The sequence below is a fragment of the Talpa occidentalis genome, unplaced genomic scaffold (genome assembly GCF_014898055.3).
Source record: "Talpa occidentalis isolate TD23 unplaced genomic scaffold, MPIMG_talOcc4v2.1 talOcc4.11, whole genome shotgun sequence".
Classification (NCBI taxonomy): Eukaryota; Metazoa; Chordata; class Mammalia; order Eulipotyphla; family Talpidae; genus Talpa; species Talpa occidentalis.
Window position 1 is genome coordinate 27,102,225 of NW_023601104.1, and position 25,099 is coordinate 27,127,323.

Sequence of the window (25,099 nt, forward strand, 5' to 3'; positions counted from 1 at the left end):
ATATTTGGGAGGGGACTGCCTGGGTGAGCTGTTCTCTGTTCAGCGATATTCTCTGTCTGATCTGAGTGATCAGACCCTGAGTGTCTCTACATGTAAAACCATCACTACATTCATTATTGCATGTATATTAAACCACCATTTTGAAAGTCCAATGGGCAGTTTAAATGGCAAATTACAGAAAAGATTAGTGAACCTGAAGGAAAAACCAAGGGAACTCCCCAGATTGTTGAACAGAAAGGTATGCTGAACAGAGATAAAAGATATGAAGGAGAAGCAAAATAGACAAGACAATGAGATCACTCATACATCCTAAGGAAGTTTCAAAGGGATCCAGAAAAGAGATGATGTCTGGGAATTTTCCAGAATGAAAGGAAAATATGAATTATCAGAATGAATAAGCACACCAAAAACCCCATATACATCCATTATCGTGACCCTGCAGAACACAAAAGAAACTTTTAAAAGCAACCAGGGCAAAAAATTACCTCTAAAGGTGCATTCATGGGACTAACATTAAACTTTTCATCTATACAATCAGTACCTCCTATTGACCAAAGACCACTGCCAAGCTGTTGACAGAGTGTGAATTCTATTTGAAATGATTACAGAGAAAACATAGTTTTCTGTGTTAAATGCATCCTAAATGCTTCTGATCACCAGATTTTTAATGAGCATCTACTACATATCAGCTTGGGCAAGAAATTTCCTCTCCTCTCAAAGGGCTCAAAATTCTGGCATCTGGTTCTAAGTGCTCTAATGGGAAAAACACAGGTGGAAGAAAGCAAAGGAAAGATGTCTAACTCAGAAGAGAGAGGTCAGGAGAGATTCCAAGAAGAAACAAATCTAAGTGAGCTGAGGCCACTCAGGTAAATAGGATTGGCAAGTTAGCACTGTAAAGTCCTTGAGAGTAGAGTCTGTATACTACCATTGTCTGCACACTGTTATATCGCTAGGATTTAGAATAGTACCTGGCCTTCAGAAGGTCCTCTGTAAGTGCTTACTGAATGAATGAGTGAATGAATGAATGAATGAAAAAATCGATGGAGTTGCTGGAACACAACACAATTGTAAGGGAAAGCACATGGAGGTAAAGAAACATAGCATGTTTGACCATCAAAGTTTAGTTTGAGCACAGGGTACATGTATAAGTATGGGGAGGGTGGGATCATGGACAGGACAGGTGAAAGGTGAGGCTGGCAAGCTAGACAGGGGCTGATATAGGTGATACTCAAGGGTTTGGATTTTATTCCAGAGCAATAGGAATTCAATGAAGGGTTTTAAGCAAAGAAGAGCGATATTAGATTTGCATTTACAAAAATCACTTGGGTCCTAGAGTCTGTGTCAGAGAAGTTAGCACTGTTCTATAAAGAGAGAGAGTGCTTCCTTACCAGTAATATGAAGAGCAGATTTCAGGATTCTACCCCAAAAAGTTGGGGAGAGAGTGAGAGGGGGAGGAAGAAGAGGCAGGAGAGAGAGGGAGAAAGGGAGACTGTGCATGAGCAGGTCTAAGAAATAAACTTAAAATCCTGGCTATCCAAATCATACAGTGGGTGTGTTTTCCAATCAGCCCGAGGCTTATGGCAGAGATAAAATAGGAAAGGAATATGTCCCCAGCTCAAGCCGAACATTCTGTTCAGGCTTTTCAATCTTAAATCTTCAATGTGCTGGTAGGCACTGTTGCTGTTCTGTTGTTTGGCCAAACCTTGCCCCAAAATATCAACGTGTCACATGTGGGCCTGGGCAGCACTTGGTAACTTTTATGAAGTTTGAGTTTTCCCCTCTCTTGCAAAAGCAGTGAATCAAAGAAGGGTTCAAGGTAATCATTGGGACGGTGCTGGTATAGACAGCTTCCAGAAAGGGGCAGCTAGCCCACAAGAGTCTGGCTGAGTAAAACCATGCCCCAGTCAATGTCAAGTTCTGCTACTTCTTTATGAGCAGGGCTGCAAAGCACTGGAGTTGCTGGGGAAGTCCTTAAGCTGCCTTGTCCTTGTGTCCCCGGGCCCCTGCCATGTGGTCAACTCCATGTCTTTAATTCAGAGTCCACAGCACACACATCTGCCAGGCTGCAATCACAGGTTGCTCTCAACAATCTGTTAGTTACTTGTCAGAACTGCACACAGGAATTCATCCGGCAACGTTGGAGTTTCACTTTGTCTGGTCAGAAGGAAGTCAGCCAAGACAGTGAGGAACAGAGTTAAATCTCACGGAGTTCTCTGGCACCACCATCTCAGGTCTAGGAAGGGCAACAGGATACCTAAGGAATGAAAGGAAAACCTGCAACCGGAAGGATGAAGCTGCTACAGGAACAGCCAGAGGGCAAGAGAAAGTAGAAAAACAATCTCTAGGGGCGGCTGTGGTCAGCTGACTTAGCTGGCTGCACAGCCCAAGGAGCTCCATTCGCCTTCACTGCAATCTCCTCCCGCCTCTGCAGATGGAGAAGAAATAAACAGAGATGAGAAGGGACCCCAGGGCACCCAGGCTGTTATATCTAGACACATTTCTCACAGCTAGGGGAAGAGGAGGAGGAGCTCCCCATCACAGTCAGGTGGTAAGGTAGCCAGCTCTGATCACCGTCTAAGCAACCCTTCTAAGCCCCAGTCTTCTTGTTTGCAACCCAGGGACCATAATTCTGGCCTGCTAGGGACACAGAGAGGATTTCAAGGACTGAGTTCAGTATTCCCAGTGCCTAGAGCACAGTGAGTGATCAACAAGTAGGCATGCATAACTGTGCCTATCGAACTCCAGGATAACTGCTCTTGTAGACTCACTAAAGATACCAATGGTATTTTATTTCACTTTTGTATCCTCAGTCCCTAGTACAGTGCCTGGTCAGCATAAGAACTGAACACATGGTTGTGGAAGGAAAGAGGGACAAGAGGAAGCAAGGGGCAAGGGAAGGAGGGAAAGAGCCAGGGGCTCTGTCTTTCTTTCTTCTCTTTGGCATCCAGCAATCCTGCCAGAGACCACTGTGAACACCAGCATATTCAGAAATACTGTATGTCATATAGAAAGTACTTATTCCTTGTCTGTTTATTCGTAAAAGTTAAGAGCCTGTGGTATGCAAAGTGCTGAGCTGGGGTCTCTGGAAAACACCCAGGTCACTCCACTGCATCCTCGTCCTCAAGGATCTCACCACTTCCACGGCCTCATATATAAACAATCCTAGCAGCCATCAACTGTGACAACATTATAACAGAAGCCCAAGTGAGCGATCACCAAACTTTCCTCCCATAACCTCACCAACAAACAAAGAGAAAGGGCTTTGTTTTCTAACTGGTTTCTTCCCCACTTAGAAAAGAAATATGTTCCCTCTTTAAAGCTATCAGGGAGAGGGATAAGAACGTGATCTTGGCTGAGTGCAGTCTGCTCACCCTTACTCAGCCCTGGGCAGTCTTCTCTGCCCACAGGTAGCATACTTAAGACTTAGCACAGAGAGGTTCTGAGTTTTGTTAAACATCCTGGTTTAGCTTTCTCTACAATAACCTATGTTATGTATTCACCCAGGGCAAATCTTTCCCAGGACCAAGAGGCACAGGGTGTGACAATCTAAACATCACTTCCACCACTGGGAATAGTAAACAACCTAAGGTCTAAATTCCAAAAGATATTACTGATGCTGTTTATAATTAGTGGGTTAAATAAAACAGAGTCAAGCTGCTGGCTTGCATAGGACTAGCCCTACTGTGCTGTTGGAAGAGTGTGTGTGTGTGTGTGTTTGTGTGTGTGTGTATAGTCACATATATACATGGGCACAAAGGCATGAGGACCACTCCTCTTGTGGGTCCAACCTTCCTGAAAATTTTAGAATACACCATGACAACAAATACATCCTCCAAATGGAGATGAGAAAGGCAAATAAGGTGCCTTTTACCTCCCTCCTATATGACACACTAGTCAAGGAAGGATTCCAGGAAATTGAGTGGACCTGGGAGCAACTGAAGATCAAAACATACTGCAGATTAACCACATTGCCAGAGCTGAACTTGAAGCTGGAGAGCCATTTGTGGAGCACGCAGAATACCGAGTTGCTACTCTCCATGACCTAGGAACTTATCAAATGAAAATGCACATCCCACATTTGCTCCCAACACAAAAGAATGCCAACTATCTCAGACAGTAAAGTTGTCTAGTCTATGGCATCTTTTTAAAGAAATCAACACAAACACTTACTTCAGTCTTCTTATTTTCTCCTACCTCTTTGTGATTCACTGCTGAAAAGCAAAGAGTAGATTTCTCTGCAAGTACTTACTTCCCTTCTGGATTTGTTGTCCATAATCACTCTGATGACTTCCAGGGGAAAATACTGAAAGTGACATTACTGAGTCAGAGTAATAGCCAGTGTTCCTAACTAACTGTTGCTTCCAAGTATTCATCACCCAGTGGGTAAACAAATGTAAAACAACAAGCAGGCTGTCACTGGGGAGAGTTTTGAGATGAGTTCCCTATTAAGGAAACCTCACATTTACATTAATTATAAAACATAGAAGCTAATGTTTTCATATTTACTGATAGTTACTACGTAGTTATTTAATCACATTTTCAATGACCCAGCCAACTCAGCCAACGGACTTGGAAGTTTTTAAGTGGTTTAAAACACAAAACTCCAGCCTTTTCTACAAAGGGAAACCTGAGATAAAGACTACAGTTCTCTAAGAGAGACTCCCAAATGGAGGCAGCTATATCAGGAATCAGTATTTCACAGAAGAGCAAAGCAAGAAAAAGGAAACTTTCAACAGATGAGCAGATAAACAAAAAGTGATATATCCACACAATAGATTATTATTCTGTGATAAAAAGATGGAGGTTTGGATGCTCACTACAACATACATGAATTACAAAAACATTATGCTAAGTCAAAGAAGCTAGGAACAAAAGACCACTGATTGTATGATGCCATTCAAATGAAATGTCCAAAAAAGGCAAATCTCAGAGTCAGAAAGTAGAAGAACAGCTGTCATAGATTGGGATTAGTAATGGTAACAGCAAATGGACAAGAGGGATCTTTTGGGGGTGACAGAACGTTCCATGACTAGATTGTGGTGGTGGTTACATACCTCTATAAATTTACTAAAAATCATTGCATTGTATATTTTGAAGGATGAAATTTTATGACATGTAAATTATGCCTTAATTTTTAATAAAGGTAGAGAGAATAAGGAAAGTGCACTTCCATGGATCCTTACAGAAGTTGGTCTTCATCATGAGGTCACAGAATGACAGAGTTGGCAGGAACATGTGTCTCAGTGAGTCCTGGAGCTATACCTGGAGTTCACCTGAAGAACATAAGGCCTGGGTGGAGGGAGGGTGTGAAAGTCAACTGCACAAAGTCACTTACATAATTAATGCTTGAGCTGAGCTCAGAACCCACACCTCTTAATTACTTGTCCAGCGGACTCTCGCAGTTTTTCTTCATTCTGCTTCATGCAAACTCTCAGGGCATTAACCATACAGAAAATAAAATGTATTCATTCACAGATATACCTGACAGTATATTTTTGGAGTATATGCCATAACAGATAACCCATGATTTAGTTACTCTCTGCCTGTATTAGTGCTTATATTTTATTTTCTTGTCTTTTCAATATTTGCTTTAACTTGAAATCTATGCCTGTGTATAATCTTTAGATTGAAGGGTCTCTCTTGCCCTAAAGAGTCATAATAAGTATTTTTTAAAGATTTATTTATTTATGCATACAAGAACTGGGGTATAGGCCAGAGGTGCGGAGGGTGAGAGGATTCACCAGAGACAGAGCGGAGAACAGAACAGGCAGAATGACTGAAATACACTGCTGAGGGGAGCAGCAGGTGAGAGAGGAGAGGTCTGCTGCACCATGTGGGTTGCTCCCTGATTGGGGATCAAACTGGTGCTGCAGTGGCTGGGGTCAGCTTCATAGGCTGCATCTCAACCTCTTGCGCCACCAGGGAGGCCCATAATAAGTTTGTTTTTTTATTTTAAAGATTAATTAATTTATTTATACAAGCACTGGGTACAGTCAGAAGCGCGGGAGAGTGAGAGAATTCACCAGAGCCAGAGCGGGGAACAGAACAGGCAGACCGACGAAGTACACTGCTGAGGGGAGCAGCGGGCAACAGGCGAGATATGCACGCCATGTGGGACCCTTGCCCATTGGCCAGGATCGAACTGGCGCTGCAGAGGCGGCAGGCAGCTTCGCAACCCAGCGCTCAACCGCTGCGCCACTGGGGAGGCCCCCATAATAAGTTTTTAAGAAGCTGAATCAACTCTAAAAGACTTGCTGCCCCAGTACAACCAAACATTCTAATTCAGCCTAGCCACAGGGGCTTGTCTTTCTAATAGAAATGTAAAATAGATCTTTATTTGCCACGAAATTAAAATGTGATCCAATTATGCAGAATATCAAGGAACTTGTTTTGGAATTACAAAAAAAATCACACTCACTAATTTAAAACAATGACACCATAGCCTTAATAATCTTGAGCATTACTACTGTAGCTTTCAAGAGTACCAAGAGTAGTGGGGCACCTGGGAGGCACAACCATGTCCCCAGTAAAAGACACAAAAAACAGGACTCTGTTTAAACAGACAGTTGAGCAAGTGAGCAAGTTAAGAATTTTAAACATTTTTTTTTTGGAAAATTTTAGACAACTTTTTGACACCCAAACACCTGATGTGATAGTCTAAAGAGGTGAGGTCTCTAGGGGGACAATGAGGTTCCAGATGAGGTCATGAGGGCAGGGTTCGCATGATGGGATTAGTGCCTCACATAGAGGAAGAGACATCAGAATTTTCTCCCTCTACAATTTGAGGAGACAGTAAAAAGATGGTCACCTACAAGTCAAGAAGGGGATCTTCACCACGAACCAAATCTTCCAGCACCTAGTTCTGAACTTGCCACCCTCCAGAACCATGACAAAATAAATGTCTTTGGTTTATGCTACCAGTCTATGGCATTTTATTACTGAAGCCCAAGCTAAGATAACCAAATAGTTAATTAACAGTTTATAGATCTCTGCACAATTCATAATCGTAATCAAGGTTAAGTAGTTATACAACGTCCATTTCTTAGGATCTCGATCAAGGGTTAGTTATTCATGTGCATTAAAATATGTGAGAAAATATTTAGCCTTCCTAAATCTGCATTTTGCAAGGGGCTATTCTTGTAGTGACTTACTTATACATTTATAGCCTATCTCCCAATGCTTTTGCCTTGGCATAAAATGAAAATTAAAATAGAACTGCATATTTAGCTCAACTTCCCTGTCACAGAACCAGTCCTTAACTTTCTAAAATGTATGACTTTAGCCTTAAGATGATGCCTACCTCCAAACCACTTCACTTTTTAGTTGTCTGTATACATAGGGGTCAGTTAGATAGGTACCCCATGATGCTGGGGGTTCCCCAAGAGGCAGGTGCCTCCTGCTCTGGAAACACATGGAAAATAGCGCAGTTAATGGGGAGGCACAGGAGCTTCACTGACCACTGTGTGGAAGCTCAGATTTTAAATGTACTGATGACCTCACATTCAAGAAGGCTCCAAACTGCCGCTAGGGATCAAACTTGTCTAGCCAGTCTTTCTTTTTCTAACAAAGGCCAACTCTTCCCCTATTCCACCTGAATGACCCAGGTGATAGGTAAAATGGGAAGAAAAATTCCAAAACTGAAGTACCTGAGCAGTGAAGCCTGTCTGAACCCTAACCCAGAAGATCTTTGGTTAAGGAACAAAGATCCTCTTTCAAATGATAGAGGTTTCAGCCCCATATCTATTATAACAGAATAAAAGAAAATAACCTTAAAAGGCTCAGGCTCTAAATGACCACAGGCTAGCTATGCCCAACTTTCTCAAATGACTCGGTTTACCTAATTTGTGGAAGAAAAAGGGAGAACTGAAAATAATAGAGGTATGTGAGATGGGTTAAAGCTATGAAAGTGGTTTACCTTTGAGATATATATATAAATCGAATAAAATGAACTTACTGAAAGCTTAAGCAATAAAGAGGGAAAATTGCACTATTCTAAGATAAAGAGACCGATGATCATAAATATCTGCTCTGACCCATTTCTATTCAGAATCCTTATAGAGAGATGCTCAGCATTTTGCAAGCTGACACACAGCCCAACCTCCCCTTCTTCACCGGAGCCACAGCTCTCTCCCTGCATCTCTGCACAGAAAGGCCGTGACCCTCAGCTTTCATGGCTATTGGGATGGTGGCCAAAGTGGGAGAAGTCAAGCTGGAGAACTCCCCAAGGTGGTTCTCAGGTAACCAGCTGGTTAGATTTCATCTAGTGTGGTTTTAGCTTTGCCTCGCTAGGCAAAGGAGGCACTTGGCCTGGGTTTAGAATGATTTCTGTTTAGGTTTCTTCAGAGCTCGATTCTAAACAGCTCAAAGAAAGACTCTGCTGTCCTGAAGGGCACCTTTCAAGAGAAACAAAAATAGGACGCTCGCTTAACAAAAGGGGACTGTTTGGCCACCAATGTCCTGAACGGGGTCTGACCGTAGAACTGGAAGGGCTTTCTGCAAAGTTAAAAAGGAGAAGAAAACAGCAGCAAGAAAAGAAACATCACAGAATCTCCCACTCCAAACCTTCCTTCCCCCTAAGAAGTGCCAACGGATAAAATATAAAGCCCTTTGAAGAAAACTCCAGCCAGAGCTCAGCTTTCAGATTTCAGAAGACACTGGCATCCCGAAACCTCCCCACCGTCAGATCAAACACACACAAAATAGTTCCCTGATATTTGCCCAGTTTCCCCCATACCATAAAAAAACAGGCTTTCGTTTTAATCTACTTACCACACTGTGGGTGAAGGCCTCTAATTTCACAGCACAGAGATAACACAAATAATTCACATGACATATTAGTGGAATATCTACAGGGAAAGCATTTAATCAGAGCTCACTGAAAAACAATAGGGAGTCGGCTACCACCTCCACAAGCAAAGAGATGGCCCTTCCCACAGGCAAAGTCCCCTCCTGTCACACTAGCTGGAGTTAAAAGCTAAGTTTAGCCTGCTAGTATCCCAGTTGCCTTAAATCAGCAGGTCCCCTTAATTACACGACACTTCTTGAGTCCCTCCATGAGCTGTGACATTACACAGGCTGCTGTGTATGTGAAAACCCATTGAGAAGAGGAGGGCCAAAAATTCACAATGCAGCAATCCTACTCTGATTGTAATCAAAATCATCATCTGCCTGCCAACAGACATTTGTGCATTTCTTTTTCTCGTCCTGGTCAACTTAAAAAAAATCTTCCACTTAGATTCCCATGGTTAGACTCATCCTTTGAAGCTCTCACACCCCTTAAGACCCTCTTTCAACTTTCTCTCCCACGAAGCCTTTCTCCCAGGGCAATGTGGAGGCCTCTCCACAGCTACTATTCATTCCATTTCTCCCAACCTTGAGGTTCTGCCAAGTGTGAGGCAGATTCCCTTTAGAGACAGGATAAATCAATGCTAGGCTGTGTAGAAAGCTTAAAAAAAAGGGGGGGGGGCAGTAATTCTTCAATCATCAATTAGACATGTTGGGAAGGAAACCATCATCAAAGCCAATAAAGCCCAGCAGCAACCTGAGGTAGCAAAGTGTATCAGAACCTCACTCTGGACTTAAAGATGTCCTTGTCTTTTTATGCCTTTTGTAAATGTAGGATCTCCAGGTCTGAATCCAGACTTTTTTAGATACTGTTCTCTGTCCGTTCCCTCTATCTTCTTAACCACACCCATTTGGACCTCAGGCTTATTTTCTCCAGATATCATTTTGAAATCCATGAACATGACCTGGTATAAAAATCTCACCCACTATCCCATCAAAAACTCTTCTCAGAACTAGAGTTCCGTGTCACCAACCCAGCTGCCTGTCCTCAGCTCAGGGTGTGCTTGTTAAAAGGCTGTTTTTCCTAATCCCACAGGCAACATGGTAACATGCGCTCTGCCAGACCCACCTTTCCAGCTGCCCATCACACTTCCCCAACACCTTCAATCCACCCATCCAATATGGAACCCAAGCATTCTCCTGTCTTTTTATCCCACCTTAAACATGTCCCAGCCAACAATTCCGTTCAACTCTGGACCTGAGTTCTTTCATTACTTCCATCATGCACCTCCAGTTCACCTCTTGAGAAATTCTACCTCAGTGTCCACCTCCTTGCCCTGAGGTCCAGGCTTAAGTATCTCCCTAGATGTGTCAGAGAGTTCCTGACTTGCCTCTTTATCTACACCATCAATTTTCCACCCTGAACCTCTACAGAGGACCTTACCAAAAGGAAACCAGAGAACTTGCTCAAAATTTTGCCATAGGAAAAGGTCCAAAGTTCTTAGCCTGGTTCCTGCTTACTTTGTCCAATCTCATCTCCTCGTTCTTATCATCAGACTCCATGTGTGGACCCTGCAACACCTCCTTCACATTAACCTGAGTTTGCCATGAACTTTGACCTCATATATTTTGGCCCAGAAGTTCCTCCTTCTTTTTTTGTCCTGTAAGCAAATCCCTTCCTATTTTACCAAATAAACCCATCTCAGTGAGCTTACCCTAACTCATTAAGTCTTTTTTCCCCTCTTGTGAATATTACATATTTTCTAAGCATCTCTATAGAACTATCCACATTAAAAAAATGGTTAATATGTTTTTCCTGCCTATCAATTACTTTTATTCCACTTTACCCTCATTGACTGATACAGGTTTTGGCACATAGTAAGTGCTCAGTAAATACGCGATGGATCGATGAAAGAGGGCAATATATTCCATCGCTTTAAACCTCTGAAGCTATCAAAGAATATTGGATTTTCTTGTCTCATTCTAGTTTTCCTTCAGCTGACTCATCTTTCACATATTGATTCTAAACTGCACATCACTGGCATCCAGAGGGCATTCACTGAATGCCCATGAAAATTGTAAAGAGATATGGGATAGAAGACTCAAGACAATCTACAATGCTGCCCTCAAGGAACTAAGACCAATCAGAAGATAAACCCAGCTGAAGCAACCAAATGTGAATTCAATCAGGACTATAACTAATGAGCGATAAAACCAGACTATGTTTGCTTCTAAGAAAATAATGGAAAAGACCAATTAATAAAGAGATGTTGTCAAATACCATGGTAATTTTCATTATAACATTTTATTAGGCACAATATCATATTGATATTTTTTCATTGAGGCTTGCAGTAAAATTTCTCCACTAAATACATTCTTCATCCAGATGCCAGGCACTGATGCTATGTACTCTCCCCTCAAATGCTCATGGACTTTAAAGCTAACATGACTGACCTAAGACATTATAGGGATCACACAGATGTTTATGATGCAAATTTGATTTCAACATTTTGGTCCTCAGAGCAAGTATTATATATATGAAATTGAAACATATTCTAAACTACGTAAAATTTTTACTCTTTGAATAAAGTCTTTCTCAGATTCCAGGTTAGCAGGGGATAGTGTTGACAGAGCTGTGGAAGCAAAATCCTGGTGTGGGATAAGTGACAGGTGGAGACTACCAGTAAAATCTTTTCTAAATGGCCACTGCAGGAAAACATGGAGAGAGGGTCTTGACGGCAGCAGGACCAACTGGAGATGGACCAGGTAAGTCTTTAGGAACTCCCTGGAGAAACCATCCTAGAGGTTGGAGACTCATGCAAAAATTACTGCCAATCTACCCCCTAAAGCCAGTCCTCCTGAGGCAAAGGGATAATCACAGGGATCAAGTCATAGTATAGCAGATTCTTGGACTTTTTAATTTACATATCCCATTTGATGCTGCCTTCTCAGATCCTGTTTGTGTTCCAGGGTTAGCTTATGACTTAAGGCATAAAAATATGCCTCTGTGGAAGAAATTGTTTGGCCAATGTCCCTCCTTAGAAGACAAGTGACAAAATAAAATAACTATAATTCCTAGGTCTAGTGCTTCTTTCCAACTTGAGAAATATTGAGGTTCTCAGACATGGAAATGAGGATAAAGGTGGAAACAATACACAAAACCTTGTTTTCAAATCCTGACCGAGAGACTATTATTGATTTGGTATCTGTCCCCAGGCAGGCTAGCCAACATGCTAAAATGCAACCCAAGGCAAGCACTTTAATGTCACATTCATATATGTCTCATCCTCAATCTGCCTGACAGATGCCAGGCACACTATGCATGTGTGTCTGTGTGGATATGTAAATGCACATGTGTATGTGTGTCCATGTATATGTACATACATATACATTCATATTTAGATATATAAGAACTCACTTTTTCACTGAACAGTGGCTTATTTCCATTCACTAACTGTTCAGTATTATAGGAATGGAGCTACTCAGCTACAGTCTGTTTCTCAAAGACCAGCTACTCTAAGTCTGTATGTGTGTGTATCACTCACACTATCACAATACAAATTAGACAAAATAGATGCTTAATGGTGCAATTCACTTTACAATGGCACTATTATTATAGCATTACTCTATTTTCATTACTACTGCATATTAGAATCAGCATCTAACATGTTTGAGTGAAGAAATAAAACCACCTAATCACAGTGCCGATTAATTCTGTAAAAGTCATGTAATATATCAAAATTGAAACATTTTCACAGCATCCCAGAAAATCTGGATTCCATTCTTGGTTCACTTCCTCTAGCTTGCTATGCTTCTACCTCTATGTCTCTTTGACCTATCCTAGTCCAATTACAGCCCAAATCAATAAAAGACCTTTAGCAAGTTTAATTGATTCTCAAAGAAAGGATATTACAAACCATCAGCACACCCTCACGTTGTGCAAACATTATTTCCCTGGGCTTACCCAATACCACTGTGGTACCAATAACTACTTTTTCTCATGCTGCTCTCTCATCAGCTCAAATACTGTAACAGCAGAGCAATTTCAAGCAGGTTGTGAGTCTCCGAGAGTATTGCTTGCAAAGTGCATGTAAATTATTAGATTACATTACAAGTGAAAGACTCAGCAGTGGGTCACCATAGTGGAGCATTAATGTAGAGCAAGTTGAATGGAACTCTTGCGGACAAGCTTCTCCAATGTGATTTTCTTTGGCAGAGAGGAAAAAGTGAGTAAAGCGGAAGGGAGGGCAAAGAATGTTGGGTTGCTGAGGAATGAAGCAGGAGAGAGCACCACAGGAAAGTGGGAATGAAGGATCTCCCCAGGCCTCAATGTCTAGAGAAGGCAGCTACAAGGTAGAAAACAGAGGGAAGGAAACAGGCTGACCTGGCACCTCCTCGAGGTTACTTCGAGGGGTGGGGTATAATCCCAGGGAATCCCAATAAGTGGCTGACAGGGTTGAATTTAAGTGATTTGTCCTCAATTGACAAGACCCGGCCCATGACAGCTGAGCTGAGGATCTAGTCCAGGAAAGGGAGGTTTTAGGACACTGATGCCCTGGGACTCCCTGCTTATTTCAGAGCAACTGATTGGAACCAAAAAAGTTGCAGAGAGCTGAAGATGTGTGAAGACAGAGGAAAGGGAGGCAAGAGGGCCTACTGTTCCTGTCTGTGCCCCATCATCACCACCATCACTGGGGCTATACTCCATACTGCCAGGCATCCTGCCAGGTACCACCCATGCATGTTATCAGGTGTTGCGCTCAGTCAACTAGGAAGTGGCATCATCAGCACCATCGTCAGTTTTTCAGCGACAAAAGCAGCAGACCAAGTGGTTAAAGGACTTACCTAAGGTCCCACAGCTAGCACAGAGCATACCTGGGCCTCTGCCTCACTCCCAGCAGGCTTGTAACAACCGTGCATGCCATCTCCCAACACGTCCAGCCTTGGTCTGAGTTGTTCAAGACTGTAGCAGGCCTGCGCCTGCAATTGAAGAGGACTGGTGGATCCAAGAGACAGAAATGGGAAAACAGGGGCGGGTGGGTGTGAGCCTAAGGCCCAGCTAGAAGTCTAAGTAAGTAGAAGCTGTGCTTGCAGAGTAGGGAAGTGCAGAGCTGGATCTACTTAAAAAAAAAAAAAAAATAGCTCTGCAGGGCAAAGTGAGAAAGATTATCTGCACAGTTAATGAGCACCTACTTTTGGCAAGGTACTGTGCAGGGATAAAAGAATAAACCATAGTACTGGTCTTTTTGGGGAGACTAGGCTTCTACCCAAGAAATATCATTATAAGACAGGGTAAGAGGAACCTGACAAAGGAAGGGGTTACATGTTGATTGAATGAGCAAAGCTCATGTGACTGACTCCTGTAAAAGACAGGTGTGGGAACTGCAATGGGGGCCGGGGGGGGGGGTTCCCTATCTGCAGCTAAAATGACTGTAGGATTTGAATAGCAAATAGAAAAGAGAGATTTGGACAGAAGAGTGGGGACTGGGGAGGGGAGGGAACAGGAAAAGGTACATATAAAGGATACAAGTTGGACAAAATCCAAGTCTGAGACACAAGTAGAGGAGAACCATCAGAAGTGTCTGGTCAAAACCAACCTAGGCTATAGTGAGAGATGCCATCACTAGCATGTAAGATCCAAGAAGGCAGGGATGACTCTCCTGTTCATGCTTTATCCCGACAGATTAGCATCAAGTCTGGTACTTAGATGATGCTCAGTAAATATTTGCTGAATGAAAGAATGCCACCCCCATGCTATTACATAGTTCCAAGCAAAGGGGAATCCCAGAATTTACATTCTAAGCCAGTCTAGGCAGATGCATGTCTAAATGTAATAGGATATGAATGAGCACATGCTAAAAGTGGCATAAAAATGTCATAGGATTGCAAAAAAGTCTTTGAATTATTTTCCCTCCCCCACCTCCTCCCTGAAATCATAATGAGTAACACCTGGAATTCAACATCAGTTACTGTGGAATGAATCCCCCCCACCACCACAGGCCATGGCTCGAAGGAAGGCTGCGTCGACCTCATGCCCAGGACAGTGGCCTGTAAATAAGTCAGGAAACCGGTTTGGTGGCTCGTGACTTATGCTTTGTCTTTAAATAACAGAGCAAAAAGAACAGCCCATCCCAGGTAATGGAGAAATATCTTATGTGAAAAGTTTATTTCAAGAGAGTATGTGGGTGTGTGTACATGTGTATGGCTCACAAGATAGTATGTTTTCCTCCCTGTGGGTCATAGTATAAGCTCGACAGACATTGCCTTAAAAGAGCAGAAATTCCAATATTAGGACATTCTTTTTCATATTCAAAGTTGAGTGGTTCTTGTCTTCCTGGCTGAAAGTGACAGTAAAAGGTACAGTTCTTTGGGTCAGTAAATTTGGCCAGTGCTGAAACATCAAGAAATTCTGTGTAACATACTAAATTCAGACTTAGGTCCTTCAAAGTATCCCAGTTTCACAACACACAAACAATCTTTTTTGAAAATAATTATGATTTATTTTTTTCTAGTTACAAAATAATACATGCACAATGCAGGGAACTCAGAAAATACAAAAAAAAAAAAAAAAAAAGCACAAAGAAAATGAAACTCACAGATAATCCCACCATGCAGAGATGACCACTTTTCCATTTCATCAGTTAGGTATATATGGATCCATGTTAATACACAGACACACAGACACACACACAAACTCTCCCCCCAGGACACATGTTTTTATAAAAATGATGTTCTATGGACACTACTATGAAAGCTATTAATTGATTAAGCAGTCTATCATAAACAAGAAATATTTTTCTACTACGACATGATTTTTACTGGCTTCATAGTATTCCATTCACGGACCTGAGCTTTTCTCTTACAGATGGTATTAAATCCTCTGCCTTGAGGAAAGAGGATGCAGCTGAAAGGCATCCCCCCACACACTACATATAGTTACAACAAGCATAACTCCTCTCTAAAGCATTAAGTAAAAGATGCTCAACTCCACATCCTATATTTTGCTTTACAGTAAATCAGCCCATGAGACACCAGCACTGTCCTTATTGTGCTTTAGAGTGACTTAGTGACATAGAATTCCCACTATGACAAGCTCATTGGCTAAGTTTTCATTAATAAAAATGCCCAGTGGGGATTGACAATGTTCCACTACTTATGCTGGACTAACTTAGATATACATCATACTAGCCTCCAGAGGTTTTCCTGGGGGGTAGGAACTTCATTTTACTGGAACTTCTGAGCATCCTGACACAGCACACAAGTGGAAGGAACATAGGTAGGCAAGTAGGAGACCTGTATTCTAGTCACATCCTAGCTACTTACTAGGAATGGGACCTCAGATACATGATTATATCTCGGTGAGCATCAGTTTAAACAGAGAGCTCAGCCAGATGATTCATGAGGACCCTTCTGGATCTCACGGGCGTTAGTCTAATAAAACATGACCAGGGGCAGCGTGGAGAGCGAGGCCGCATAGCTAACACCCTCCACCCCACTCCCCCAAACAACTGATTACAAAGCGAGCTTTTGAGCTTTCAGGAGACAGGTCAGTGCAGCATCAGTTCTCCCTCTGATTCCCTGCAGGGCCTGGAGAAATGTGCAGACCTCATTGATCTTCAACCTCTATCCTTCACAGTGAATTTTGCATCTTCTGGGTTAATGGCCTGGTCTATTGAAAGTGCCTGGGTTCGTTCTTTCTACATAAACATGCTAAATGCCAGAAATGGTAAAATACAACACTGGCAATTTCACACTTGTCATCAAGTCAAACTAATATGATCACTAAAAGAAGAATCATCTGTGATTATCAAAGTATTTCATTTGCCTTTGCTTTCCCATGCTTCATTACCTGGACAATTGAGAGTTACGGGCAGTTCACCCTCCTAGCTGCCTTGTCCTTTCAGATATATAACGTCTCCGTCACACAAATGTCCCTGGGAAAACAGACTACCTTGTTACCATGCCCTCGTTATCAGCCACTGGCTTTATCATTACACAGTGAAAACGAAAAGCAATGCAGTTTATTTAAGAGTTTATAGACTTGCTAAATATACCCTTCTTTCTTCTGTGATTTGTATGTTGAAAATCCATTAACTTCTACACAGTCACTCCTCCCCGTGACCGGCAGGGATCATATGGGATGCTATGAGCCTCCTTGCTTCTGGAAGGGCAGACTCACATCTGGTTGTCTTTTCTCCGTCTTTGTCCATTTCTTCAGGTTTCTCTAAAACTAATTGGAAGAGTCAATAAACACGCCCGCCAATTCCCTTACCACACTAGGATGCACATCATCCTGCCCTTCAGGCCTGTTCTCGTTTTGTTTTTCCAAGGATTCCCTTACCTGCCTTTGTCAATTGGCATTCTCGACAAGTTCGTCATAACTTCTCAAAGTGTCAACTTTTCCTCTTTTCATTGCCCTTGTTAAAGATAATTTAAAATTAGAAAGTCACATTCCCAGTCATTTCAGAGTCAATGCTAATTTCATTTTCTCTTCCCTCTAGAGATTGCTTGCCTTCATTCACAGCCCCCACTCCCCAGCCCCAAACAGGCATTCTTAATCTCTGTATGTACTATTCCATTCCCTGTTTTGCCATTCTTATCTTTCCCCCAAAATACTTCACCCAGTGAAACACACTTTAGCTTGTGGTTCTCCTTCCTTCACTCCACTTCTCAGAGAAATGTCTGTGTCTGGAGATTGTAAAGTCACCTTCAGGAAAGAGGCATACAGTTGGCTGTCAATTAATCAGGATAAGACAGAAAAAATTACATCGTGTGCAGCTTTGCTTCTCAGTACATGCATTTATGCTTTGGGGATCAAGAGGATTTCTCCCACATAACCTAAAATTCATATTTATGCCTTTTGTTTGGCTATAACTAATTCTCCACCTAGCAGCACAGTTGTTAATAGTCCGGATTATTTAAAACAGTGATTTCCATACCTCATTATAAATTCAAGTGTTGGTCCTTCATTTTTTCCCCCATTCTGTTTCACCTCTATTCTTTGCAACCTGCCTGTTTATCTTTGGTGACATTCCTTGCTTATAAACTAAGTCAAATGATTTTATACTGTAATTTTCAGTCACGCACCTAGTTTGACATACAGATTTTTAAACCAGTTTATTTTTTCCCATTAAATTCAGACCCAGTGTCACCATTCTTGTCACGTATACAATTCCATCAAGTTTCAGAGTGTCATTTATACACAATTTTATTTCTTCTTACTTCTTTCACACACGCCTACCACTTACGTACAGCAACTTCACTACATTCATATTTCATAAACTTCATCAGTATTCAGCCAAATCCTCCCCCGAAGTAAGCTAGGTATTTTTAACAGAGCGCTGCCTCTTTCACAGGCTCAAGGATCCTAATCTCAGTGGCACCCTTCCTGGCACCCCAGAAAAGTTTCACCTCGTATGGTATGTTCACGGACACAGGAACTTTCTGATTATTTCACTGAACTTTCAGAGTTCAAAATCAAATCTCAAATATCCCAAAACACGGAGAGAGATGATTCCAGGCTGAGAGATTGTACATCCCCTACACCATAATCATCCCTAGTCATGTTCTGAACTTCAGAGAACACAGCACAGGTACGGAAGCTCTGTGGGGTCTCTGCAGTTCGCCAGTGCCTTCGTGTGGGAGGGAAATCTGTGCTCTTGGTGGTGAGTAGGTACTGCAGAGGGATCCTCAGCTGCCGACCAGGGCTGTAGTTCCATGGACAAGACAGTCACCTGGAAACCGTCACTGTCAATGTTCCGGGGGATGTGATGGTGACAGTGTGTAATAACGACATATTAGTTAAGACTATAAACATCTGTTAGGAAAAAAGAAATCTGTTCTTTCACCAACGCCAAGGAATTGTTACCTGTAATTCCTCTTAACAATAGCATGTAAAAGCTGGAGGAAAAAGCGAGGCGTTCTAAACCATGAGCTGTGGCACATGTACTCCTCATCATGCCCCAGCCCCCTCTTCTAAGAATTTCTTTGGACAATCTCCTTGATGTCTTTACTCCAAAAGAAAAAAAATAATAGTAACAGTAGTAATAATAATAATAATAGTTGGGCTGTCAAAAAAGAACACCAAGACTCCCCATCTGAATTTTCAGCACTGTGATATCAAATATATCATAAAATAACTGAAGAATATCACTGAGTCCAGTGGGCCAGCCCTGAGAGGGTCAGCCCCTGAGGGTGGGATCCGAAGGATGCTCTGCAGACTGGTCCAGTGAACAAAGGCCTAAGCTTGGAAAGAGACTACTATTCCTGTGGGGGAAAGCCACAAAGTTTTCTTTGTCACCCTTGAGTTTCCTAATTTCCTGAATTTAGAGTCGTCTACCAAAGGTACCCCTTCCACATATCTTAAGGAAGAGGCAAATAAGCAGGCATTTCTATCTACCATCACAGAAGGGAGAAGTTACACGGTGCTTTGGTAACAGGATGTATAACTTATTTGTAAATCTTGAATATCAGAACAAGATTTTACATCCTCTATAACTAGAGAAAGAATTAAGGTTCTTGATTCAGATTAAAATGTTCTTATAAAGTAAAAATCTCAATTAACCGGAATCATCTCATTGAACTGAATCTTCTATTTTGCAACTTAGAGAACAAGGGAGGCAAATAACAAAACATACTAATATCAAGGCTGTAACAAAAAAAGAAAACAATTTCCAAGCTGGGATCAGGACAGATTAAGTCCAACCGCTGACACCATCTTCATTTACAGTTCTACAATGTACAATCAGAATTCATCTTCAGAACAGTGACCCTGTGGCACCATAAAATCCCCAACCCTCAAAGAAAGATTCAATTACATTCTCAATGTTCTGTCTAGAGTAGGAAGGGGGACCAGGACATTTAAAAAATATGCTCAACGAGAAAAAGACAAAATAAAATATTTCTGGTTAACCTAACATTAGCCAGAAAAACCCATTCACCAGTAATGCCTTCGTACTCTTACAGAAAAAAAAAAAAATCATGGTTTACTTCACATAAATCAACAAACACTGATTATCTGGAGAAGTTGTTTCAAGCATTAATTTAAAATGATTCAATTTTATTTTCCTAAACATATAGCTTAGTAAAATGGGTGAAAATTTTAACACTTCATTTTCTAACCAACACTTCCTGCTATGATATATATCCATATACATAACCTTCTTCTAACAGTAGAAAACATCAGAGAAAGAGCAAGACAGACTGCTTCTCAATCCTCAGTAAGGAAGACAATATGAATATTCAGAAAGATAGTCCACATTTTAGGTTAGTGTTCACTTCAGCACCTGAAGACCTTTCAAAACAGACTCCCTTGCCCTGGAAACACGTATCACTAATCTGGGATGAATGAGTCAGGAACAGGCGATATCTACCCCGGATCCATGTACAGTGGCTCATGGAAGACAAAAAAGGTGAGCGGCAGTCTACTTGGCTTTAAGAGAGTCTCATTTTCTCTCTCTCTTTCTCTCTCTCTCTATATATATTATTATTTTGGCTCATGGGGCAGTCACATTACAACTTTCCCCAGACTACTGAAAAGCAGTTATAGATTTTGCTTCCACAGACACAGAAGTATATTTATAAGCTAAGAAGTACAATTCATCAAGTAGATGGGGAAGATACAGGGATGGAGGGAGCCGGGGTGGGGGAGGAGAGCATACTTAAGAGTGACCTATGCTTTTAGAGATGATACCACATGAATAGAAATTTCAGGGAATTCCAATTCAGTCTGTCCTTCCAATATCACACCACAATTTCCTAAAGGCGAAAAATGGGAGAAAAACATGCATTTTAATGGAGAAGAGGCAAGAGTGTAGTTCGAGAGGAAGAGGTCACAGGCTTGTCCCACTGGTATTCCAAAGGTTTGCTTCCACAAGCAATTCAGCTGTCACCAAAAATCCTTGGAATATTTATCTAGAGGTACAAGTATTGCCAAGAAACTTCTCCCACCTCCCTACATTCCACTTAGAAGACTGCTGTGGGAGAAGCAATATATGCTGAGCCCCCACCTCTGCTTCCTTGAAAACACACACTTAAGGGCCTCATCATTAGGGGGCTTCCAAGCAGGCTCCATGTATCAATTCCACAGAGACTTCGTTTAAAGCCAAGGGCTCCTTCTAATGCCAGTAGGTTTTGGAAAATTCCAGCAGGTGACTAACATAAAAAGTGTCTGCTTACAAATGTGTTTAGCCACTCAAGATTCAACTTCTAGATTAATAATTCAATTCTTTTTAAGAAATATGGGGGAAGCAACAGAAAAGGTTATCATAACTATCATCAAATGCATTTTCTAAAATTATTCTATTACATTTTTAAAGGGTATAATTATAAATGTTTTTATGAGCAATTTACTGGAAAATTAAAGTCCCTTAGTTTAAAAAATAATTATTCCATCCCTCTGGCAAAGGATTTTATCCCAGCCAGTAGTTCTCTCAAACTACAGGGCATTATTTGTTCGCTTTGAAAAGCAAGCAGAGTCCACGTAAGAAAGGCTGATCTGAGAATCAGTCTCTAGAAAGGGCACTAAATTGCCCAGCAAGAACACCAAGCAGAAAGTGAATCAGGCAAGACTGAAGCAGGAACTAGAGGCAAAGCACTTTCAAAGTCAAAGACTTACGTGGTTCTAGACGTCCTCAGGGCTACAAATAAACTACAGGGCTTGTTAACTGATTTTAAGTCAATCTAAGCTGAGCTTCCAGGGGGTTCGATCTCAACCCAACTGAGCTTTTTTCAGTGTTAATCCCATCTTTCTGGTTTCGATTTTTCCCTTTGGTTGGCCTGCCCTAAAAGCCTTCAACCTTCAGCACTGGTGTTCCAAACTGACTGTGTGGCACCAGCCCTGTGAGGATAACTTTAGTGAAGTAAAATATGTAAGCTTCTGGCATGCATAGAATAACGAGGTTCTGGAAAAGGGTTTTTAACAACAGTTATGTCACAATGTTCATGGCTCCCTGAAGTCCCTGAAAGCCTTGTTAAATTAAAGATTCGCTGTGGTTTTTTCCGCTTCATTCTTACTTCCCATGTTGCCTCTTGCCTTTCTTTTTTTTCTCTTTCATTGTGCTGTGAAGATGGGACTGAGTGACACTAGACATCATTAATACCACCTAGAAAATGGAACAGTTTCATTAAAACTGCTAACACTCTCTGCCCAGTCTTCAGGCAAAGGGAAGGTTGTCTTTGAGATTATAAAGTCGCACATCTGGTTTTAGAAGCTCTGGCACTAAGGTACTAGCAGGACACAGTCCATTCACACATGCATTCCCAGGAGTATGGAATTCAGCAAGTCTCAAGTCTACCTAAATACTGCCTCATGAGGTCACCTCAATGTCATGAGAATCCAGACCACCGTCTCTGGCCACTTCAAAAAACTGGCTATCTGGAAGCTAACCCTGCTGGCTCTCTGGAAAGCACGTCCCAAATCAAAAAGCTCCCCATTTCACCCCATGCCAAGAACTCCACTCAAGTGTCCTTGGGTTTGAAAATGCTAATTATAAGGTGATGATGTTTGCTTTTCCTTTTGAGTTGTGTGCCTTTATACTTTAAGTATTAAAAAGGCATAATCACCTAGTGTGTAGGTTAATTTCTTTCCGATATTGTAATTTATGCAACATTAATACTGGATGCCAGCTCCAATTTTCTTGCTGCTTACACTCTGGGAGCCGACTTGCATATTCTGCCAACTCCATTACATCATCTGAAAACCCAAACATTTCCCATTTTCAAATCACTCATCTACCAGGCATAGTTACACATTCGTTTTCTCCCTAGCTCACACAAAGATTGGTACCCCTGAGGAGCAGATGCTACATCTGAGGTTAAAGTCTGCAAATGCATATAATTTCTGGAAGCTATTACTACTGCTGTGTTAGCTAAAGGATGCCTCCATCTCTGACCTTCCTTTTTCCATTCAGACTGTTATATAACCTAGTGCCTGCGTGCAGGATGTGAGTTGAGTGTTTGGGCCTCACCTCTTCTCCCTCCCCCATTAAAGCTCCAAAGAGATGGAGGGATAGACAAGAGGTTGGTTCAAAGAAGAATGGGTAGGGGGTGACCCTCTAGGGGGGGCACGGGGATATAGGTCAGCAGGTCAGCTGTGCAAGATGCATCCCAATCCTACTTTGTCCCTTTCCCCCTCTTGCTGAGTCTAGAGGGCTGGTGGGACTGAATGCCCCAGTGGTTATATAATTTGCAAGAACAGCAAGTTACGGATTTGCTAGCTGGTTCTGCAGCCTGCCACCCTGATCTCTCGCAAGAACACCTTCTGGCAAGAATGACACCTGAAGATGCTAATAACACAAGGGAGGAGGGGGTTTTAAAGAAGAGGAGGGTGGCAGCACAAATCAGAAATTAGGAAGGCTTCCTCTATACTATGTGGCCCCCCTTTACCCCGCCCCCCCCAAAAGCCTCAGAAACACATGAAGGGGATTTTCTCCAGTGTTTCTGATTAACCCTGTTACATAACCCGCTTGCATTCCAAATCCACCGTCTCAGGGTCTAAATATACTCTTTGCAGCCAAAAGCTCTCCACACACAAACTCACCGAGCTGGCGGCAGGTCCCGGCCCCCAATCCTGACACCCTTCCTTTTACTCTCGGCCCTCGCTACCCCCTCCCACTCAAACCGAGGTTCCGCGCGTTCACCCTTCGGAAATCGCCTTTAATTAAATGTTTTTCTCGTGTGTCATCCTGATGGCTTTTACTGTACTCGAATTCCGTGAATGGGAAAGCGCCCGGACAGGGGGTGTGGCTAAGGTGGGGGTGGGGGGTGGGGGATACTGTAAAACAGCCGGCATACGATCAGCCATATTCCTACCAACTACAACATCGAGAAAGGAAGGGAACGGTTCCCGGGACACCCCCTCCCCCTTCACCTGTCCGGGTCCTCCCCCATCGGCGCTAGAAGCCCAGTGGCAAAGGAGGGGGGCGCGCTGGGCCAGAGCCCACGCCCGGACTGGAGATCCTGTCTGTCCCCAGCCCAGGGCTAGCGGGAGCCCATTTCCTCCAGAGTGACAGGCGTGATTTATACATTATTTACAACAGTAATTAAAGTCGTAGCTCCCTCCAGTTCTTTGCAAACTCCAGGCGAATATATGTAATCCCCCATCCCAAGAAAAATCCCACATCGGATTCCGACCCCTGAACGAAAGAGGGAGAGTGAGCTTTCCCTCACACTCCACTTCAGGAAAAAGCAAAGAAGGGGCTACGGGGCTCCCCCAACCTCCTGCTGCCCCCCCCCCAGACCAAACTGAAGCATGAAAAAATCGCCCGGGGAGGGGGGCCGCGGCTCGCAGTACCCAACAGCATTCAACTAGCACTGACCATGCCCAGATTCTTGTGGAAATGCTTGAAACCTCAGAGGGGAACGATTCCCAGGGCAGAAATAAGTTTGGGTGCCTTTCCATCTTTCTTTTTCAGCTTGTTTGCTTTACAGACGCTCACTCCGAATGCGCGTGGAGCGCCCCGCAGGACCGCCGCCCTCCGCGCGCTGGTGCGCACACGCCCCCCGCCAGCCCGGGGCGCGGGCTGCGAACCCCGGGTCCGCAAACTTGCACACCTCCCCTCCCCAGCCCGCCAGACAACTTGGCGAGCACCTCGCGCGCCAGCACCGCGCTTCCTCCAGCTCTTCCTCCAAATCCCAAACCCACCGCCGTGCTCCAAAGAAGGTGCCCACGTCGCCCCCAGATCCTGGAGCGCCCCTTTCCCATCCCGGACTTCCCAGGTCTCTCGTTCGCTCCTCCCTCCACCCTCAGCTCCGCCTGGGGCCGAGCACACCCCGCCTGGAGCAGCCCTGGCCGAAACTGTCAAGAGGAGAAAAGGTAAAGGGGGAGGAGGGGAGCCATAAGCAGATTCCCCCCCCCCCCTTCTTAAAAGGACACTGCCGCTTTAAAAGTTTCTTTGCCTGGCCCCCACTCTCCGGGTCTCCGTATTTTGGGGGAGCGCATTGAAATTCGGCTACGCGGTTGGTTTTCCTCCTCTTTTTGCAGAAAAAAATCAAAGCCAGGGGGTGAGCCCGCCGGCTGTCAACCCTCCTGCCGCCTCCCCCGCCCCCCTTTCCTCCCGCAAGCCGAGAACGGGCTGCAAAAGTTTGCAAGATTTCTGGGGGGCGGAGGGGGGAGGGGGAGGGGGTGCTCCGGACTCGGGGAGCCGCGGCGGGCTCGCGCGCGGCCCCGGACCCCGCGCCCCGGGCGCCCGCTCCCGGCCAGCCCCCCGCTCCGCGCCCGGGCGCCCGCCGCCCCCTCCTCAGCCCCTCTCCCAGCCTCCTACCTCTGCTGGCGCTGGAATAGCTCTGTCTGCGCACCGGGGCGGGCGGCTCGCTC

The 25,099-nt window shown here is 43.3% G+C and overlaps 1 long non-coding RNA gene across 2 annotated transcripts; it reads right to left on the reverse strand.

The window, feature by feature from the left end:
- Position 1: 1 nt before the first annotated feature.
- On the reverse strand, positions 2–24,882 carry LOC119238689 (uncharacterized). Of its 2 annotated transcripts, XR_005123623.2 has the most exons (4): positions 24,428–24,882; positions 17,420–17,491; positions 17,126–17,201; positions 2–17,014 (listed from the first exon to the last, which is right to left on the reverse strand). It is a non-coding gene; the product is annotated as an uncharacterized LOC119238689 (long non-coding RNA). The 2 variants fall into 2 exon arrangements; XR_005123622.2 differs by lacking the exon at positions 24,428–24,882 and having other exon boundaries at positions 17,420–23,182.
- Between the last annotated feature and the right edge of the window lie 217 nt (positions 24,883–25,099).